The sequence below is a fragment of the Chinchilla lanigera genome, unplaced genomic scaffold, assembly GCF_000276665.1.
Source record: "Chinchilla lanigera isolate Chin_1 unplaced genomic scaffold, ChiLan1.0 scaffold00063, whole genome shotgun sequence".
Classification (NCBI taxonomy): Eukaryota; Metazoa; Chordata; class Mammalia; order Rodentia; family Chinchillidae; genus Chinchilla; species Chinchilla lanigera.
Genome location: NW_004955464.1, coordinates 1,063,986 through 1,083,675, shown reverse-complemented (window position 1 = coordinate 1,083,675; position 19,690 = coordinate 1,063,986). Strand labels below are relative to the sequence as shown.

The window sequence follows — 19,690 nt, the reverse complement described above, 5'->3', positions numbered from 1 at the left end:
CCCTGTCCATAAAGGAGCTCACATCCAGGGGAAACATCGTTTAGCATCTTTTCACAGTAGAGTGCTATGTGCTGAGCCTAGCACAACCCTAGCCCTGTCTATGTAAACAAGCAGGACTTCCCGAGGAGGGGACTGAGGGTGCATGGAATGTAACCAAGTAAAAGCAGAAAGGAAGCAGGGATTGCTGGGCATTGGAAGAAGCAAGTGAGAAGGTCAGGAGCGAGTGGGCAGAGCGGACTGCTGGTGTTGCTAGCCGGGTGTACCTTTCTGCAGTGCGACTTTATGAAGGCCGCGGAGGCCGGGAGAGATTTTAAGCGAGAGAATTGGAGTAACACTGAAACATGTGCTTTTTAGACACTATTCCTGTTTCCGTGCCCCGGTGTGAATTTTTATTAGGACAGTTGGAGAGATTGATTCTTCCCTTCTGTCCCTCCTCCTCTCCTGCTCATGCAGTGAGATGTCTCTCATCACATGGAGTGACCCCCTCGAGGGCTTCTCATGCAGTGTTTGGCACACAGCAGGTCTGTGATTATCCTATAACACCCCCCCGCATCCCGCTTGAGTGTAGCTCCTGAAAAGAGGAGTCCCCAGTGCTGAAGTGCAGCTGGGCAGAGGCGTGGGGGTGGGGCAGGTGATACTCGGTGGTGTGGGGTACAGCAGCAGGATGTAGGTCAGGGGAAGTTCCTCGGACAGTTTGGCCCCAACCAGTCATTTGGGGCTTCAGAGAGGGTGAGTGAAGGTCATGGTAGCCCTCATTTCAGGAGCCCACCCCCCCCAGCCTGACCTTGAGCACTTTGTCTAGGTCACCTTCCTTACCTGTGAAATGGGCTTGAGACCACAGCCCAGTGGAGTTGTAAGGGCAACAAGCATAGGCCACGACCAAATATCCCAAGAGAGGACCTTTAGTGCTGCTTGCTGGATCATACCTCATTCTACAAAGCGGGTACCATGGTTGTTCCTTTTTCATAGGTGCCTAGGGTCACCTTCAGGCAAGCATATGTGGACAGAGCTAGAGCCCTGGTGTTTTAGGGGCTATACCATGCATGGCCCCAGTGTCAGAAAGCCACCTGGTGCTCTGGGGCCTCAGTGTGATGCAGGTTCTTACTGCAGACTGGGAAGGCAGATAGAAGAAGCCTCCTAGCTCCACTGTGGGAAGTGGCATGTCGCCTCCTGTGGAAATGACCTGTTACCTGGCTGATTGCGTGGTAGGGCTAGGCAGGGACTCCCAAGGGCAGGGACTGTCCAGGTCACACTGCTATCCCTGGGGCCCAGTGCAGGGACAGGCATATTTTCTGTCCCTTGCCTGGATGTCCTACCTGAGCCCAACCTCTAAAGAGGGAGCAGGGGCTGGTGGGCAAATCTGCCAGGTTGTTGAGCCCAGGTGTGCTGGGGGTCCTGAACAGCATGGCTGTTGGGCAAGCCAGCCACCAGCCTCTGCTGCCTCCATGCCATCTGTCCAGCCTGCTTCCTGGGCCCTGGGCAGAGCATAGGATGCAGAGGTTGGGGTCTCCCAAGACTTAACTGGTGCTCCCGGTTGGCCCCTGGCAGGAGTGGATTGGGGAACTGGGGGACCACTTGGGCCACAGGGTGTCAGGGCTGGGCCTGTGGGGCAGAGGCAACAGCAGCTGGGGGCTCTGGGTCGGTGAGCAGGAGGTGGGGAGACTTCTGCTGCCCACGTGGGTGGTGGTGTGCAGCCGTGGCCCAGTGAATGGGAAGAGGTGTGACACAGACACGGGAGGGACACTGAGGGGACACAGGGACACAGAGGAACAGGGGGACACGGGAGGGTGGGGGAGATGTGGTCGGGGGAACTCGGGGAGGGTCACGGGGGACAGGGGAGGGATGAGAGAGCCCTTGCTGCCTGGCCCTTTCTCCCCAGGGCAGTGTGGGCAGAGGCTTGGACAGTTCGGTTCGGGTGAGGCCAGCTGGCCACCCACAGGCCCACGCTCTTGGGCGAGTGACTGACTTCTGGGTCCAGTTCACAGTGGTCTCCCCTCCCAGACGTGTGTGAAGACACCAGCGTGGGAAAGTGCCAGCATGTGGGAGGTGCACCAGGCGTCAGCGCAGGCTCCCCACCCTGAGGGCGACCTCAGCCCTGCCCATCCTGGATGCCGGGTGCGGGCTATGTGGCTGCTCTGAACTGTCCCCTCCCTTCTGTGCAGAGCCCCACCTTGTGCCCTGGTCCCCGAGTCCCCCAGCAGCTCCTGGGCCCAAAGGAGGGAGGCCAAGTCCTCCTTGTGGTCCCCTGCCGCCAGGCACGGACACACAGCTTCCTGGGTCCGGCAACCTGTAGGAGCCCCTGTCATCCCCAGTCACAGATGGCAGACTTGGTGAATTACAGCGGCTCCATTAAGGTCCCCGGGCAGAAAAAGGCAGAAGGAGAGACCATGCACCTCTTCAGTTCAGACTTCCTCCAAGCCAGTCGTCAAGGAGACCATAAACAGTCCTCAGCAACAGAGAAGTCCACAGGAGCCCAGACAGGCCAGGGAGGGTTGGAGCAGGGCTCAACCACAGGATAAATCACAGGCCAATTTTCTGGGTGACAGCTGAGATAAATTAAACTTTTATTTTTAAATTAAAAACTATCAAATAAATAATGATGGAGGAGAGTGTAAGATGCTCAGAATTGTCTTAGCTGAAAATAGGAATCTTCAAAGAAACCTGGGCTGTTTCCACACCTTTTCCTGGAGCGTACTTTGGGCCTGTGCACACGTGGGTAAGCTGAGGCCAAGGAGGGGTGGCACGTGAGGACGCCTATCTGGGAGTGGGGCCCTCCTGAGCTGGGGCCGCTGCTGGGGCCTGGCCTGGTCTCCGGCCACACCCTGCTAGGCCAGCCAGCGCCCACACCCCCACCCAGCCCAGGATGTGGGTGGAAAATCTTTGTGCAGGTTTCGGTGGGGACTGCAGTCCTCGCCTGGCCTAGTCCCTGAGACCAGTCAGCTTCTCTGGCCTGGATTCAGTCCCCACCTGAGAAAATTACTTAATGGGTCTCAGTTTCTGTATCTGCAAAATGGGGGTTAGCAATACTGACCTCATGTAATTGTTTTGAGGTGAATGTGTGCCAGTCTTTAAGGACCTGGACATTTAGAGAACTAATTAAATGTGTGTTTTACTGTTCTTGTTGGGCAGGCCTGAATAGGGATCTCAAGTTGGCCAATTAGGAAATCGATGCCCGAGGCAGGCACATGTTCTTGTTTCTAGGTGGGAGGAAAGGGCCACATCTCAGGGCGAGGAGAGCTGGGGTGCCAGCATCAGGCAAGGCCACTGTGATGATGTCTGCAGCTTTTAAACTACTCACCAGCACTGTCTTAAGCACTTTACACCTATTAGCTCACTTATTCTGCAATTGCAGTATGAGAGAGGTCTCACCGATGTCCCTGTCACAGGAAGGAGGCTGAGGAATCAGGAGACTGAGGTTCCTACATGGAGTCCCAGCATATAGAGTGGAATGTTCTACACTCCACAGGTGTGTGGGGCTCCATGCCAGGCTGTGGGGACAGAGTTAGCACTCACTGTGCCTGGCCCTCATCAGCCCAGGCAGGCTCCTCTCAGGCCAGGGGCGTTCTCTCCATGCACTTCCATTGTGTTTCACATAACCAGGGTCCTCACACACAGTGGATACCCAGCACTGCTAGTGTCTCTGCCCTCCAAGCGACTCCTCCATGCTCCACATGACAGCTTGAAAATGACCAAACAGCACAGGAAGAGACACATGCAAGAGCCTTTCCCCAGAGCACCGGTGTGTAGTAGGTGTTTTGCACATCTGAGCTCCTCCTCCCTGGACGTGGTGATCTTTTGCTTAAACAGACTGAAGCTGCACGCGCCCAAGGTTTGGACCTTTTAATACAAATAACAGCTTCTGTCTTTAAGAATTATTGTCTTCTGGGGTTCCCAGAACTGAAGGCAAATTCACTGTATTTATCACTTAATCATTTCAGAAATAGTTTATGACTGTAGTATCAAAGGCCCAGGATCCTTCCTCTCCTCCATTCCCTCTTTGGGGTCCTGTGATAATTCTTGCTATAAGTGGTAGCAGTATTAGATACGGACTGTAGGTCCTCCTGCCGTGTGAGAGTAAGCTGTTGTCGCTTTCATTGCTCCAATGTTATGATCATTTCAAGTTTGGCTCCTGCGTTTGAGCCTTAAGTTAAATGTGGAAAAGAAGAAGAGGAAAAACATAACGGTTGGAAACAAAAATGTGCATTGTGTATATTTCCAAAGCAATTTTAGAAAGTTTCAAATTTTAAAAGACCTTAAATCTGGTGGGTTCTAGGCAACAAATCCCCAGATTCCCAGTGTTCATCATGGCTGTGTCCTGAAGGTCAAAACAGCCTCGAGGAAATTCGGTGAACTTCACCCCCTGCCAAGCACTCAATGGTTAGTGCTTCCTTGCACAGGAGGTAGACAGGCTGTGGAGAGGGCCAGCCCCCGGGGACTCAGAGGACACCTTTACAACCAGGATGAGGCTGCAGAGGACACATGGTTAGGCTCAGCTGACACCTGCTGCATACCAGCTGCTTTCGGGCCCATTATTTGAAATCCCTCACAGTCGGTGTGTAAAGGAAATAGCGCCTTAGACAAGAAGGAGGTGGTACTCAGAAGCTTTGAAACTCTCTCCAGGAGAATGGAAGCTGTGTGCAACTCCAGTTCCTGGGTCTGACTTATTGCACCTCTTCATTTTCCCTGCACCCCTGGAGGAGCTAGAGACCAGACTCAGGATTCTATGATCACCTTAGTGGAGGCTTCTCTGCCTCTTTTGTGATCCTACATAAACAAAAACCTCACACCCTCTTTTAATGAGTTTCAAGTTCAACATAAACATCATTATTCAAAGCAAATCAAAGCAAGGATGCATTTTTCAGTATTTTCTCTTTAAACAAATAAAGACTCCCAGGGCTTTGGGTCCTGTCCGTGCCCCCATTAGCACCTGGACATGTGCCAGGATCTGTTTCCAGGAGGCTGAACCCAGCAAGGACACAGCCAGCTCTTGAGCTCAGGTCTGTCTGACTCGGGGCTGATCGTCTGGATACCTGCTCACTCCTCAGCCTGGTCTTCAGTCACACGCCAGCTCCAGGCTACACTTCTGATGGACCACGTCAGCCAGCCAGGCCTTTGGACAGCCTGCTTGTCAGCCTAGAGTCCCCTGACTCCATCCTTGTGGAGCCTGGTGAGTCCCTGTTCATCAAGAGTTAGCTGAAGTATGACTTCCTCCAGCAAGACCTTCTGAACCTCTACCTGCCTCAAATGAAGGGAACTGTTTCCTTTTTCTTTTTTTTTTGCGGTACCAGGAATTGAACTCACGACCTCACACTTGCCAGGCAGGCACTGTGCTGCTGAGCTATATCCCCGGCCCCAAAATCCCAGGCTGAACTACACAGTGAGGCCCTATTTTATTTTATTTTATTTTTTTGGGTACTGAGAATTGAACTCAGGACCTTGTGCTTGCCAGGCAGGCACTTGTGCCGCTGAGCTCTATTCCCTGCCCCCGGAACTGGTTCCTTTTGCATGTTCGGCCATGTAGACTCAGCTGCTGACATTTGCTAGCACTTTAACGTTGTTTACCAGTCTGTCTCCCTTAATCAGCTACAACATCTCTACACACATGCACACACTTGCGCACACACACATATGCACACACATGTGCACACACACACAGGCATATGCACAATGCCATTGTCAGATATTGTAATGATGCTGAGTCTGTATCTAGGTTGCAACCTCTCAGGGCCCACTGTCTTCTGTCTGACCAATAGGGATCCACTTCAGGGTTTGGGATAGTTTCTTAACCTGCAGCTAACACAGATGCTCTCTCATGGGATTGTAGCTACAGATCTCCCAGTTTCTAAGCATTTGGAAACTGGGAGATCTCTCCCTGAAATTACTTTATTTCATAAACAAGAAGCTGAAGAAGGTAAGTTTGATTTCTTCCTTCTTTGTTCATGGTATCTCTGGTGGCTGCCATCTGCTAGGTGCTATCTTAGGGGTCATGAATACAGCAGTTAACTAGTCAGTGTTTTCTCTCATGGAGGTTACTTCCTCCTGGAGGAAAAAGAGATTAAGTAAAGAATAAATATGGCACTTCAGGCAGTAAGGAACGCTATGAAGAGATGTGGAGGCCAAACAAAGGCAAGTGTGGTGAGGGATGGGCACATGTTGTAGACTGAAGTGCGGAAAGACACTTTGAACAAGTGGTATTTGGCAGAGCCCTGGACACAGTGTGGAGGAAGCCAGAGGAAGAGCAGGAGGAAGCGTTTTCCAAGCAGGTGGAGAGGCAAGGGCCAGACCCGACGGGGAAGGTGCTGGGCATGTGAGAGGACAACAGGAGGGCTGTGGTAATTGTGTGGGGGTGGCAGGGCTGGGCCCTAGATTATTCTCCTCCAAAGCTCCTGGGGTCAAGGATGATCTAGTAGATGGGCTAAGACCAGCCATGGCAGCTTGTTCTAAGTTCAATCCACTGTGAATGAATGAGTGATTGAATGAATGGGGCAAGGACTACCAGGGAAAAGTTGAGCAGGATACCTTGTCCCATTTTCATTGCTTTTATTTGCACCAAAATGAAGGCTTATGGAAGGAAACAAAAGAACAATATCTTTAAAACAGTACAATATAATCTTTAAAACAATGTAATCTTTCTCCTTTCTTTCTTTTTCTTTCTTTCTTTCTTTCTTTCTTTCTTTCTTTCTTTCTTTCTTTCTTTCTTTCTTTCTTTCTTTCTTTCTTTCTTTTCCAGTGCTGAGGATGGAACCTAGGGCCATGGACATGGTAGGCAATAGTTCTACCGCTGAGCTCCATCCCCAGCCCTAAAATGAATTTCAGTGGTCACAACAGGAGAAAGTCAGAGTGAGTTTCTGAAATGTAAAATAGGAGGCATTTTACTACCTCTTCCTTAAAATAAACTGGCCAAATCCTTCCCAAGTTTGTTTTCCCAGAAATGTAAAAGTTATTTGCACTGACAGGGGGTGGTATGAAAGGCAGAGGGTAGCTTCACCTTGACGGTGGTGGGGCCTTAGCAGTGCCTTGGCACTTAACAGCACCCCAAGGCCCCAGGATAGCTGCTAGTACTGACCATGGAGGCCTGCCAGAGCGCCTCCCTCAAAGAGCGGGAAGGAGTCCTCCAGAAGTGGGTGGAGCCCAACTTCATCTGACACAATCAGGCAGAATGAAAGGGGATGACCTGGAAGTGCTCCTGCCTCAGGCCGCCCCATGCAGGTAGAACTCACTGTACTGTGGGACAAGAGGACACACACAGGTAGGAGGTAGCCAGGGGCCTGGGCCGCCAGAACATACTTGCAGCCTCTTGGCTTTGAGAGTGATAAATACATGCTTCTTCAAAAGCCCGGCCGCTCTGCCTTCTTTCTCACCTCCTTGCAAAGCTGGGTGACCTTCAGTGTGCTCCTTAACCTCTTTGAGCCTCATTTCTCCCCTGGAATACTTAACAGTTCCCAGGCCTAGACATCTCCCCAACTCTGCCCTGTCTTTTTGAGCTCTGACTTACACCTTACAATGTCCCAAAGCAGCGACAATGACAGCTTCTGCTTTGTAGCACCCAGACCAGCTCTGGACAAAGCACAGTTGGCATTCTTAGAAGTCATCTAGCCTTTACTTTGCTTGTTTAATCCTCATCATTATAGGATCTTAGTGTGGAAACCTGGAAATTCATTTGCAGTGCAGCAGTTTTATAGCTTGGTTTAGAATTGGCAGAGAATCTCAAGGCAGCCAGGGAAGGCAGAGATGTATGAGACAGGGCTTATGTGAGATGTGACACTGTTGCGGGGGACTGACTGTTGGATTGGGTTTTTTTCGGGGGGGGGGTAGTTCGCTTTCTATTGGAAAACAGGCTTAAGTGTCTTAGTGAGTTGCAAGTTTTAGCATCAAGATGTGGTGGTGGCATTTGCAGGGGACCTGGGGGTTATCAGGGGAAATCTTTTAGGGAGAGGCCCCCTCCCAAGTGATGGGCAACCTTACCCAAGTGAGGAAATAAGTGAATAATGTGCTCCATGTCACGGGGTAGAAAGGGAGCATGTGTGCTCTTCTGGGGCTGTGATCTAGCCCCCATTCCACCACTGAGACACATTTTTTATGCTCTTTGGATTCCATTTCCTTGTCTGCAAAGCAGGAGGGCTGGAATTACACAGCTGACCTCCTTGGGTAAAGCCTCTGCCTCGATGCAAGTGTACCTACTGCTTACATCTGGTGACACACGGGAGGGTGGCCACGCCCCCAGACTCTGCAGCAGCTGGTGCGACCTCAGGAAAGCAGCATAGCCTCACTGAGGCCTCTGTGATCTCATCCATACATGGAGACAGTGCCTGCCCCTCCAAGTTCCTAGAGAGTCAGTCAGATTATGGACGAGAAGGCATCTTGTATGTTGTCAGGCACAAGAGCAATAGGAATTACTGTTTTCCTTTACCTTGTCCTCCTGTTTACATTATGTATTCCCAGTCCCTGAGAAAACCTCAGGGGTAGGCATTCCACCCCCTCCTCATTAGGAGGCTGCTAGGGCAGAGGACCCATTCTAATCAGAGAGGGCTCTGCTCCAATCCTGGATCTGCTTGCTCTTAGCTGCTCTGTACTGCTGGGTGAGATGCCTGATCTCTCTGAACACTGTGAGAACTCAGAGCAGTGAGCCCCACCTCAGAGGTGTTGTGGTAAGATTCCAGCAGGAAAGCATGTGTGCAGCATCCAAACAGTGTCTGCTTGGTAAATTCAACAGTGCTAATCCCTTCTCTTGCCAATCTTCCTACCCTTTGGATCTTAAGTAGGGTGATGTGTCGGTCCACTTTACTCCTAAAACCACCTGTCTCATGCTAAGCTGAAGCAGGTGGAGTTGCACGAGCTTCTCTCTGCATGAGGCTGTGCACTCCTGAAGGACAGGATGTGTGGTGTGTGGCTCTGGGTCTTGAAAGACATGCTATTCCAGGCACAAGGCTAAGGACTCATAGGTTGGCTGGTGGAACGGAGAAATGAGACTCCAAGCTGCACAGGGTGCTTTTGATGTCTCCCTACTTCCTGATGTTAGGAGGCTGGATGAGTTTTTCAGTTCCCTCCTCTGATGAATGACCCAGTGGAGATGCATAGATGTGTGTGCTTCAGGGTTGCTGGGAAAGTAGAGCTCACGCTTGTGAAATGGCAGCATAGACCTGCACACTATGGGCCTTAGTGAGCGGCTACTGACCAGCTAACCACCACTCTACCTTTTTCTGACCCTGAGAACAGGGTTGGAAGGTGTTCCCAGCAGTGGCATACCTAGGGGAGGTAGTGGGGGGTATTTTATCCCTGTCCTTCCAGTCAGGAGATAAAATCCTCACTCCCCCATCTCCTGCCACCAGCTTCGGGCGCATCACTCCCATGTACACGCACTGACACTCCCATGACACTGCTCAGAATTGCTGTGCGTGGTGACAATAAAGACAGACTCATTTGCTTTTGTTCATTTTCTAGTTTGCAACAAATTACACACTCCCTATTACTGCAGCCGCACTCCTGATTGCTGCACTCCCATCGTTCCACCCTGAGTTCAGCCCTGGCACCCAGGGAGGGGTGAGGGTGACTTGGAGGGGTGAGGGCATGTAGCTAGGAAGCTGATGCAGTCATAAGGCCATGGGAGGCCTGCAGAGCACTGCAAGAGCCACCACCCACGCTGATGTCCAGGATGGGAGCCAGGGTCATCGCTTCCAGGGAACGCTCAGGAGGATGAGTGTCCAGGCTGACCTCGCAGGGACTACCCGAATGCCTTCTGGGAGGTGTCCTGCCACATGTGTGCTGCTTTCCTACAGCCCTAGGTGGGAGTTTAGTTGGAATGGAGACAACAAGGCACATTACAGGGAATGAATTCAAGCCAGCCTCCTTGCGAGGCCTGGAGAAGGCCCCAGCCTGCTGCCAGTTGTTCTGAGTCCAGTGTTTGGTGGAACTGGGTCTTGGCCCATAGCCATTAGGATATTTCTCAGGGAAAGCCCTTGGCCCAATAAGTTTATGTTTTTTTTCCTTTGGAAACTATGGTGCTGTCTGTGAAAACAAAGAAATTTGGATTCTGTTCAGGAAAAATATAACCTACAAACAAATAGCCTTGGAAACTCTGTGCCTTGTCCTCAGGGTGGGCTGAGCAGGGGGAGCCCCACCCTCCATGGGGCTCCAGCTGGAGCCACCCTGTCCATCGGGAGTAGTCTCCAGCTGCTCGAGGGCAATGCCTGCCTTTCGCCCTCCCTGCTGCTCTGACCCCACGTCTGTGCAAGAATCCTGTGCTGCCCACTGTCCTTCCCTCCTGACTCTGCACCCTTAACCGTTTCCCAAGAACAGGCCCCAGCAGCTCCTCCCAGGTTCTCATTTCCCCAGATAATTAGCCGCTCCTGTGTGAAGATACTCGGGCAATTTCAATTTTAAAGATTCTTCCCTTTTAACGAATAGCAATCCTTGATCTTATTTTAAAATGTATAAAATGGCTGGCAATTCATAAGCCCTTGCTGGGAGCCAGCAGAGTGGTTAGGATAAGAATTAGCACAAAATAAAGGCTCAACAAATGCCACTATTATCCTTACTAAACATCTTAATCCTTTCATGGCACTTACAGCAGGTCTGACTTTTGTGCACTGTCACTGTTAGGGTACAAATCTGCAAGTCCCTCCCACACAGGGCCCGTGTCTGGTGTCTCCCAGTGATACCTCCCCACAGGGGATCCCTGCATGGACACGGGTCATTACAGCTGGACACTGAGCTGTGCAGAGGTCCATTTCAAGAGCTCTCACATCCATCTGGAACACTGGACTGGAATTCCATTTCACTTACCTATTACTTTGTGGCCTTGGGCAGACCAGTCATCTTTTCTGAACCCCAAATACTTACTTTCTAAAATGAACATGTAGCCCTGACTTGCCTTGAGCACCAGGTGAACTCACGCAGGATGGGGTCATGAGAGTTGTAAAGCACCCCAGGTATGTGGGACTGGTTGTGGGAACCATGGGGACCCGTGTCACCACTGTTTTCAGCAGCATGCAAGTCCACAGGTGGCTGCAGTTTTCCAAGTATGATTGACCATTTTTACTTCTTCACAGTGTACACAGATGTTTGGGATGTTCCCTTACTTCAAAGGATGCATTTGAGTTGGATGTAACAGTACACACCTATAATTCCAGCATCTGGGAGGATGAGGCAGGTGGATCACAAGTTTGATCCCAGACCGAGTAACTTAGTGACTTAAAGGATCCTGTCTCAAAATAAAAAATAAAGAAAGAGCTAGTGCAAAGGCCCTGGGTTCAAGCCCCAGTACACACACAAAAATGCATTCAAGGCAGCAGCCCCAACATTTCAAAACAGTTTTTAAAAGGTTTTGGATTTTATCACTTGTCTACTTCAAATCTCTGACCTTAAATTTCATAGTCACACTCCTTTTTAGGACCTGTCCTGAGAAAACTGCAATCTGGGTGTGGTGGTGCATACCTGTAATCGCAGCATTCCAAGAGGCCAGTGCAGGAAGATTGCAAGTCTGAGCCAAGCCTGGGGAACTTAGCAAGATTCTCTCTTAAAATAAAAAAATAGAATAAAAGCTAGGGATGTAGCTCAGGGCAAAGCTTCGGTGCAATCCCCAATACTGGTTATACCAGGAAATAAAAGAGCTACAATCAATCACAGTATTTGTTGTCTGATATTTAATTGAAGAGGTTAGAAGCTAGAGGCTGGCATAAGGAAAGATGGAAAGAAGTGTAAGACATGCTATTACTGATAAAGAGTTTGCAGTACAGTTAAGGAGTGAGGGCTAAGTCCTGTACTTGTGGGCAAATTGTATGTTCTGAAAAAGGAGAGTGTATGAGCTTTCCTGTTACTGGATGCAATGCCCTACACAACTTAAAGGAGGACAGGTTCAATTTAGTCCAAGGTTTACAGAGCTTGGGGGGTCAGTCCATGGTCAGTTAGCTTCATGGTGGAAACATCATGGTGGAAGGACATGGAGGAATGAAGCTGCTCAGTTCATGGTGGCCAGGAGCAGAATAAGAAAGGGCAGAGAGAAGCAGGAGAGAGTGAGAAGCCATATACAGTACCCAAGTCCACACCTCTGTGACCCCTGAGATGTACCAGCAGCATGCTTTACTTACTTGCTAGCTGTTTCTTATCCAGATGAAGTTGACATATCAGGAGTAACTGCCCATTTCCTTTGTACTGAGGTGGTTTGTGAACATTTCAGAGAGCTTGCACCTTGTGCTAAGTCTTAAGGAAAGAGTGATGTTTATGCTGTCATCGTGGAACATAATTCATAAAGGTCAGGACCACTGAGGAGTGTTGGTAACACTTCCCCTTTCAGCAGAGCCACTGGTTTCTTTAGTTCTTGGTGGAACAGAACTAACAGGAAGATATGCGTACATTTCAGTCTTACCCCTTGACACGTGTCTGAATCCAAAGAGCTACTGGAATTCCATGACTCATGCTTTCATGATGAGAAAATAAGAAATCCTTACTCTTTTCAGCCATGATATACTTGGTCTTAAAAGATGTCATGGAGAAAGATGTTCAGAAAAATTTAAATTTTCTAGTTTCAGCATCATGATAATAACCACAAAAACAAGGACTCCCAGGTCAGTGAGGGCAAAGCATGATGCTGAGAGTACAGGCTAAAATTAACAAGAACTCAGTGAGAAAGTTAAATACACACTGCGATCTATTTAGGAAAAAAGTGAGAGAAGCAATACAGATAATGCAGCTAAAACCAATCGGAGATAGGTTTATACATTTATATTTGCACTAAAAAATAAGAATACATGAGAAAAAAACCACTGAATGTCTAACCTAAGAATTTAAGAAAATGAGTAGCAAGACAAACACAAAATATAAAGATAAAAAGTGGATTAGATAGTCAGCAAAACAGTAGAATTTGCACATAACCTGATGAGCTAGTCCTTGAGTGGGAATATGTGGACAGACCTCTGGAAATGGGCTCACAGATGAATGAGGGGGAAGCAAATAACTGACACAGCAGAAGTTTCTATAGTTTGTGAAATTTCCCCACTTTTCAGCACTCTTTGTCCTTGAGTAAATTCTATGTGTAACATGTTTGTATCCTTATTTTGCTAATGATAAAACTAAGATAAAGCATTGAGGTTACCTTTTAGAGACACATAACTCGTTAGTAGTAAAATTATTATTTGAACCCAAATCTAACTTTATTGAATATTTTTCTAATAATCTCATATCATCCTTTCAGGGTGAGTATAAAAATAAAAGAATGAAAGTTTAATATCTCTGTATTGGTTCCTGCTGTAAAAAATCACCACGAATCATGCAGCTTAGAACCAGACACTGACTCCCTGACAGTTCTGCAATTTGGGGAATTGAAATCAAGGTGTCAGAAGGCCATGCTGCCTCTGAAGGCTCTAGGGGAGAATCTTCACCTTTTCCTAGACTCCAGTGATTGCTGGTATTATGGCTCCTGTCTAGATGTCCCTCCGAAGCCTCATGCAGTCATAGGTGGGGCTTTTTCACAGGTGGCTGGATCTAGAGCGTATAATGCTGGGATAAAGTGTGATGCTCAGATTAAAGGTGTTGTTGCAGAAAACAGACCAAACACAAGAAGAAACTGCACCAAGTGTTAAGGAGGCAGTTTATTACACTGGTGGGCTTCTGAGTAGGATCTCTCCAAAAGAGTCAGAGCGCTTCCTGGCGGGGATTCATGGTTTTTAAAGGGGAAAGTAAGAGGGGAGGTATGAAAGCAAATTTGGCACATATGATTGGAGAGTTGTGTGTCATCATGAGTTGACACATGTTTAGGGGAGTCTAAACTTTTCAGCTTACGTCATAAGGCTATCAGTTATACAAAAGAAGAAATGTCCTGTTACATCTTAAATTACATTGTAAGGCCATCAGTTACATGAAGGCAGCAAAAACAGGGGTTTACATAAAAGAAGTGTTTTTGTTACTAGGCCTGCCAGACACATGCACTTGGTTCCAGCAGGTGTTCTTGGCAGGACTTTATTTAAAATTTTAATTTTTCTTTTATAGTGTGATGCGGGGATTGAGGATGTGTGATTACTAAATTAGTTTGCGTTTTTGGGTGTGGATACTGGGAAGGCCTATCTAGATGTGAGTGCTACCCACCCTAAGGGCGTGTAGCCTGGATAGAATATAAGGGACAGAGAGAGACTGCTGTCTTTACTGGTTGCTTTGCTGCCTCCTGCCTGCCATGAACTGTTTCTTCCTGTGATGCTCCTCTGCCATGCCTGCCTGCCTTGGAGCCTGCTGATTATGGACTGAAACCCCTACTAACTGTGAGCTAAATAAACCTTTCCTCCTTTAACTTTGGATATATGGGGTATTTTATCTCAGCAATGACAGCTAGCAATTCTTGGCCTTCTGCGGTTCATGGCCAGTCTCTGCATCTGTCTTTGCATGGTATTTCCTGTGCGTCACCATGCTGTCTTCTCGCTGCACATGTCTCCTCCAACTTCTCCACTTGCAAGGACTCTGGTCATTGGGTTAGAGCCACCCTAACACAGTGGAAACCCATCCTATTGAATTACAGCAGCAATGACTATTTCCAATGACACCACATTCTAATGTTCCAGGCAGACCCAGCTTTTGGAGAGACACTGTTCAACCCAGTGCCATGTCTTTATTTCCTGTGACTGTGGTTTTAATAGTCTCTCCCATGTCACTCACTTAGTGAATTGTATATACATCCTGCTGGCAATAATTTATCCTGTGCAAGAAGTGGGCCAGGTGCTTGATTTGATGGCCTTCAACTCAGAAAGGAAAAGGCCTTTGAGATTTGAAGCTGCAATATTGCGGTCCCTACTAAAATAGGGACAGGGTGGGAGTAAATGTCCTGTGCTCTAGAGCAATCTGAGAACTGCTAAGTCTCAGGCACTCAGTGAGGGAGATGAAATAGGACAAATTCAGAGGATACTAGCCCAGATCCTGAAGTCCTCTGACAGCAGCTGGGGACACGGCTAGGATGACTGTGACAGCCCCAGCTGTGTGCCTGGTGTAAGATGGAGGGCATGAACATGCTTCTGATACTTGAAGGACTACCAGTCATAGGAACTGGGTTTGCAGACTCTGTCTCTAGATAGAAGAAGCACAACCGGTGGGTAAAGCTACGGAGATTTCTACTTCTGCTCTGCTAACAGAAGGTCTTTGGGACATAGGAATATCTGAGGACTTCACTAGGGTCACAGACCTTGGTACCTGCATGTGTGCAAGTTTTGTCCTTGAAGCTGCCACAGCTGGTGAGTGATACCTTGTGCTGGACAGCTAGGGGGAGGTAAGAGGGAGATGGGTGTCAGTGGATTTTATTTCTTGCTGACCTCTCCAAGTTAGTCACACACAAGATCTCTGTTCAAAGATTGGGGAAACACATACTCAAAAATCACTTTGTGCGTACTTGTGCATATTCACAGTGTTTCTGAATTTCAGCATAGAGGTTTGCATAAAATTAAGTTACTCTTATGGGCAGATACTGTGCTGTGGCCTAGCAATACAAAGTTGAAAAAGACATGGGTCTCTACTCCAGAGGGCTCACAGGAGAGTGGGAGACATAGAACAGCAGGTAGAGGCAACCTCTATGACCGTGTAAGAGTTAGGTGTTATGCATAAGATAAATATATGGAGGGATTCAGGGGTTCAGGGAGTAGCGGGGAGCAGAGAGGAAGGGGATAAAAAATGTCATGTACATGTTTCAATTTCCCCTGATGAATGGAATCATTTTGTACTATAAACATGTACCAATTTAGAAAAGAATTAGGTATGGAATAAATAATTGAGTCTTCAGTGAGTTTATTCACAGAATATTTTTGTTTCAGTCCTAACACTGACATCTTCGTGGGGTGAGCTGCTGTCCTGATTCTCCTGGGAGTAGGCAGTGTCTCGAGACATGATAGTTTTGGTGCTAAAACCAGGGAAGTCCTGACAAACTTGAGATATCTTGGTTACGCTGATTTACAGGCTTAAAAAACAAGAAAGAAGAAGAAAGACTAAAAACAGTTCTGGTAGTAGCAGCAACAACAGCTATGGGAACCGAACAAGAGGACATGTGTATGTCCTATGGAGCCCCGGGGAAGGCCCTCCTCTGCCTTAGCGGTTGGGCGTTCTTACCATTGCATTCCCGGCAGTGTCTCAGCACAGAGCAAGAACTCAACTATATTAGCCAAATACATGCATTAATTTATGTATGTCCAAAAGCATTTGAGCTGAGGCCTGAAGGCTATGTAGTATTTTAACCGTAGGAGAAAGAAGTGTAGGTGGAAAAAATGGCAAAAATAGAGAGCTCTGGTGTAGTGACTGGTAAATACGATGCGGGGTGGAAGCTGGCCTTTTCCTGTGGCTGTTAATATCTTTCTTGGGTAAAGTCCTTGAAACAATAAGTCTATTGTATTTCCTCTCTTCTTTTTTCCATCCTGGAGAACCCCCCCCTCCTTTCTGCTTCCGCCTCTCTTGTCTGCTGGAAGAGATAATGTCTGCTGCAGAAGAGTTGCTACTGGGCTTTTTCAGGCAAACCTAGGTGGAAGACACTGTCCAGGGCGGCATTTCCATTTGGGGATGTGCTGAGAGGCAGGTGGAGTTGGGAGGCTGAGAACTGGCCAAAGAAGCACAAAGAACTGGGTGATGTGGACGCACGAGAGAAGGGTGAGGGGCAGGGCACCTGGGGCCAGCTGGGGACGGGTCCCCTGCTGAGTCACAGAGCATTGTGCACTAACTTGCCTTGGGCTGTGCAGGTGTTTCCTGCTGGATCCCCATCACAGAGGACACAGAGCGAGGGAAAGAGAAGTAAGGGGGAAGAAGGATTTATGGAGCAACTGCCATGTGCCAAGCAAACACTGTTGAGTGCTTTTATATATGCACAGTCCATGCACATATTTTCAAAGACTGTGTTATTATCTTCATCTTATACTGAAGAAGCAGAATAAAAGACTCAGTAACTTGCCCAAGATGCTAATTCATAGCTGGTCCAAGCCACATTTGAACTTGGTTCTACCTGGCTTTACAGAGCTTGTTTCTGACTCCCCATCTCCCTCTTCATCTCAGCTGATAAAGTGAAAACTCTCACAGCCTCCTCCCTCTCTCAGTGGTAGTGGAGCCTTTCTCCGCAAGTGCACCTAACATTCCTTCCTGGGACCCAGAGCACCCTGCCCTGCATCTCCTTAACATTAAACATATTTGGACCTGAACAAAGCCCTCAACTCCATGATGGGCTCTAACTTTCACTGCAGGGTGCTGTGGTTTGGGTCTTGGGTGTCCTCTTCCTGCTGCAACTTGGTCCCCAGCCTGTGGTGCTATTACAAGTGGTGGAACCCCTTGGAAACGGGGCCTAGTGGAAGAAGTTAGGACATCAGGGGGTGCCTTGAAGGGGACATTCGGATCCTGGGCCATCCTCTTTCTTTCTTTTTGCTTCCCAGGTGGCAGGAAGTAGGAGCTGCCCTACCCTGTGCTCTTGCCTGAATGTTCTGTGCTGTCCTGACTCAACACAGTGGGCCCAAGGAATCATGGACTGAAACCTCAGAACCGTGAGCCTCCTTGTAAGTAGATGGATCTCAAAAATTTGTTAAGGCATTGGAAAAATGAACATACGATACTAGGAAGGTGTGCTTCTTAGAAGGGCATAGTTACCTCTAGGAGGAAGTCCAGGGAATCGGATAACCTCTGCTAGCCAAACTACTCTCTTAGTATTTGTGGCCCTGGCTTTTTAACAGGACAGAGATGAATGTAAGGACAGAGATTCCAGTCTAGGCTGTGCTGTACCTTAGCTGTGTGACCCAAGTCCCTGTACTTCCTAGGCCTTAGTTACATTGTCTCCAAAACTGATGCATTATATTTGGTCTATCTAACTCTCAGAAAAGTATCCTGAGAGATTATCCTGGGTGTAGTAATAGATCTTAGCTCCAAGAATGTAAGATCCATGAGGGATATTAATTTAAAATCTTTTGTGGGGCAAAGTGGGTGTAGGTAAAATATAATATGTAACATCGGTGGTTAGTAGGTTAAAGAAAGAGAAACCTAAACACAGTGTAGCTCAAGCCAGAAAGGGGATTTTATGTGCTCAGAGTCATGAGGAAAGCAAGGATGGAGTCAGCTGCATACAGAGCCAGTCTTGGCCTCTGGCCTGCCAGCCCCTGTGCTCATCTTGGGCCACTGCCTTACAGCCTGTCAATCTCATGCAGTGCTCATCTTCACGGGCATCCTCTGAGCCACATGATACCAGAGCTCCAGGATTATCTCCCAACCTTGTAAGGTCCTTTAAATTCAGGAAATTTAGAAAAGTATACAGTATATATAGAAAAGTATAGGGGCTGGGGATTTAGCTCAGCGGCAAAGCGCCTGCCTGGCAAGCACAAGGTCGTGAGTTAGGTTCCCGGTACCGGAGAAAAACCAAAAAAAAAAAAAAAAAAGAAAAGTATATATATAGAAAAGTGATATATGTACAGTCCTGACCTTCACTTCTTTTTTTTTTTTTTTTTCCTCCGGTACCGGGAACCGAACTCACGACCTTGCGCTTGCCAGGCAGGCGCTTTGCCGCTGAGCTAAATCCCCAGCCCCCTGACCTTCACTTCTATATTTTGTGGTCAGATAGAAAACAAGTTTCTTCCTGCAGTTTGAGGTAGACAAGTCCCATGGAAGCCTTGTCTGGCCTGGCTGGATTGTGTGTGTGCCCTGGTCAACCACCGTGGCTCTGGATGGGTATCATTACTGGCCCATGTGGTCTCAGCAGAGGAGAAAGCACAGACATGGTTATTCCTGCTTGGGGTCACAACAACTGAATGTAAGTGAGAACAGATACGTGAGACTTCTGTGGGCTTCAGGTTCCTCAGCAGTGCTCCAGCTCCAGGGATGCAGGCTATCCTGGGGTGTGATGAAGCCTTCGCCTTGACTGGGAATTCTCACCAGTCCTTGCTCAGGTAAGCTTGGCTGGCTGGCATGTGAAGAAGGCATCTGCTTCCTTTGCTGAAGTCAGTGTGAAGAGTATAGCGAAGTGACCTGGCTGGTAGATGAACCTTCAGTGCAGCAGGGGATGGAAATGGAACAAGTATCTGTGCTGCACAAGGGGGTCTGGAGCACCTGGCAGCATATGACAGAGACCGAAGGAGGCACTGACATGCTTGGGGATATACCACAGTGGGAGGAAGACCTTTGAGGGAGAGGGCTGGCATGTACCACCGTCCTGGGGGGGGGAAGCATGCTGGAGGAAGTGAGAGAGGTTCTGCGTGTCCTGCTGTATAGGACAAGGGGACACATCAGCAAGGAGGCAGGCAGGTCACCTGGAGAAATACTCCAGTGCAAACCCATGGTGAACACACACTGCATCTCCCCATCTCTGGTCAGGTGGGCTTGTGATTTTACAAGAGGTCGGTGTCCAACTCCAACTCCATCCTATCATTTTTTGTCCCCTTTAAGAGCAAACCTTAGAAATGCAGGGAGCCTTGGGAGCTGGGAAGTTATTGCAGGGTGATTTCCCTCTTTCAGGAGAGCTCAGCCATGCTTAATTAGTTTAATTAGAGGCTCCAGGTGCGGGTTCCGATTGCCCTGGAGGCAGACAGCACAACAGGGACCAGGTGGCAGAGCCAAAGCCCCTGTGAAGGGGGCACGAACTTATCCCTGAGATGGCACTTGTCTGCCTTGCAGAGGGCCAGCCTGGTCCAGACTGCTTAGCTTGGACTTGGCACTAACAGACCCACAGGCCCAGCCCTGGTGTTGTGTTCGCTCCCTAAAGTGCCCT

At 48.5% G+C, this 19,690-nt stretch overlaps 1 long non-coding RNA gene across 1 annotated transcript in view; it reads left to right on the top strand.

Moving 5' to 3' along the window:
• The first annotated feature begins 2,496 nt into the window (after positions 1-2,496).
• The window catches only part of LOC106150091, a 36,946-nt gene continuing 19,752 nt past the window's right edge, over positions 2,497-19,690 (top strand). The window contains exons 1-2 of the long non-coding RNA XR_001236697.1: positions 2,497-2,716; positions 17,376-17,495. This is a non-coding gene — a long non-coding RNA (uncharacterized LOC106150091). The remainder of the gene's footprint in view (positions 2,717-17,375; positions 17,496-19,690) is intronic.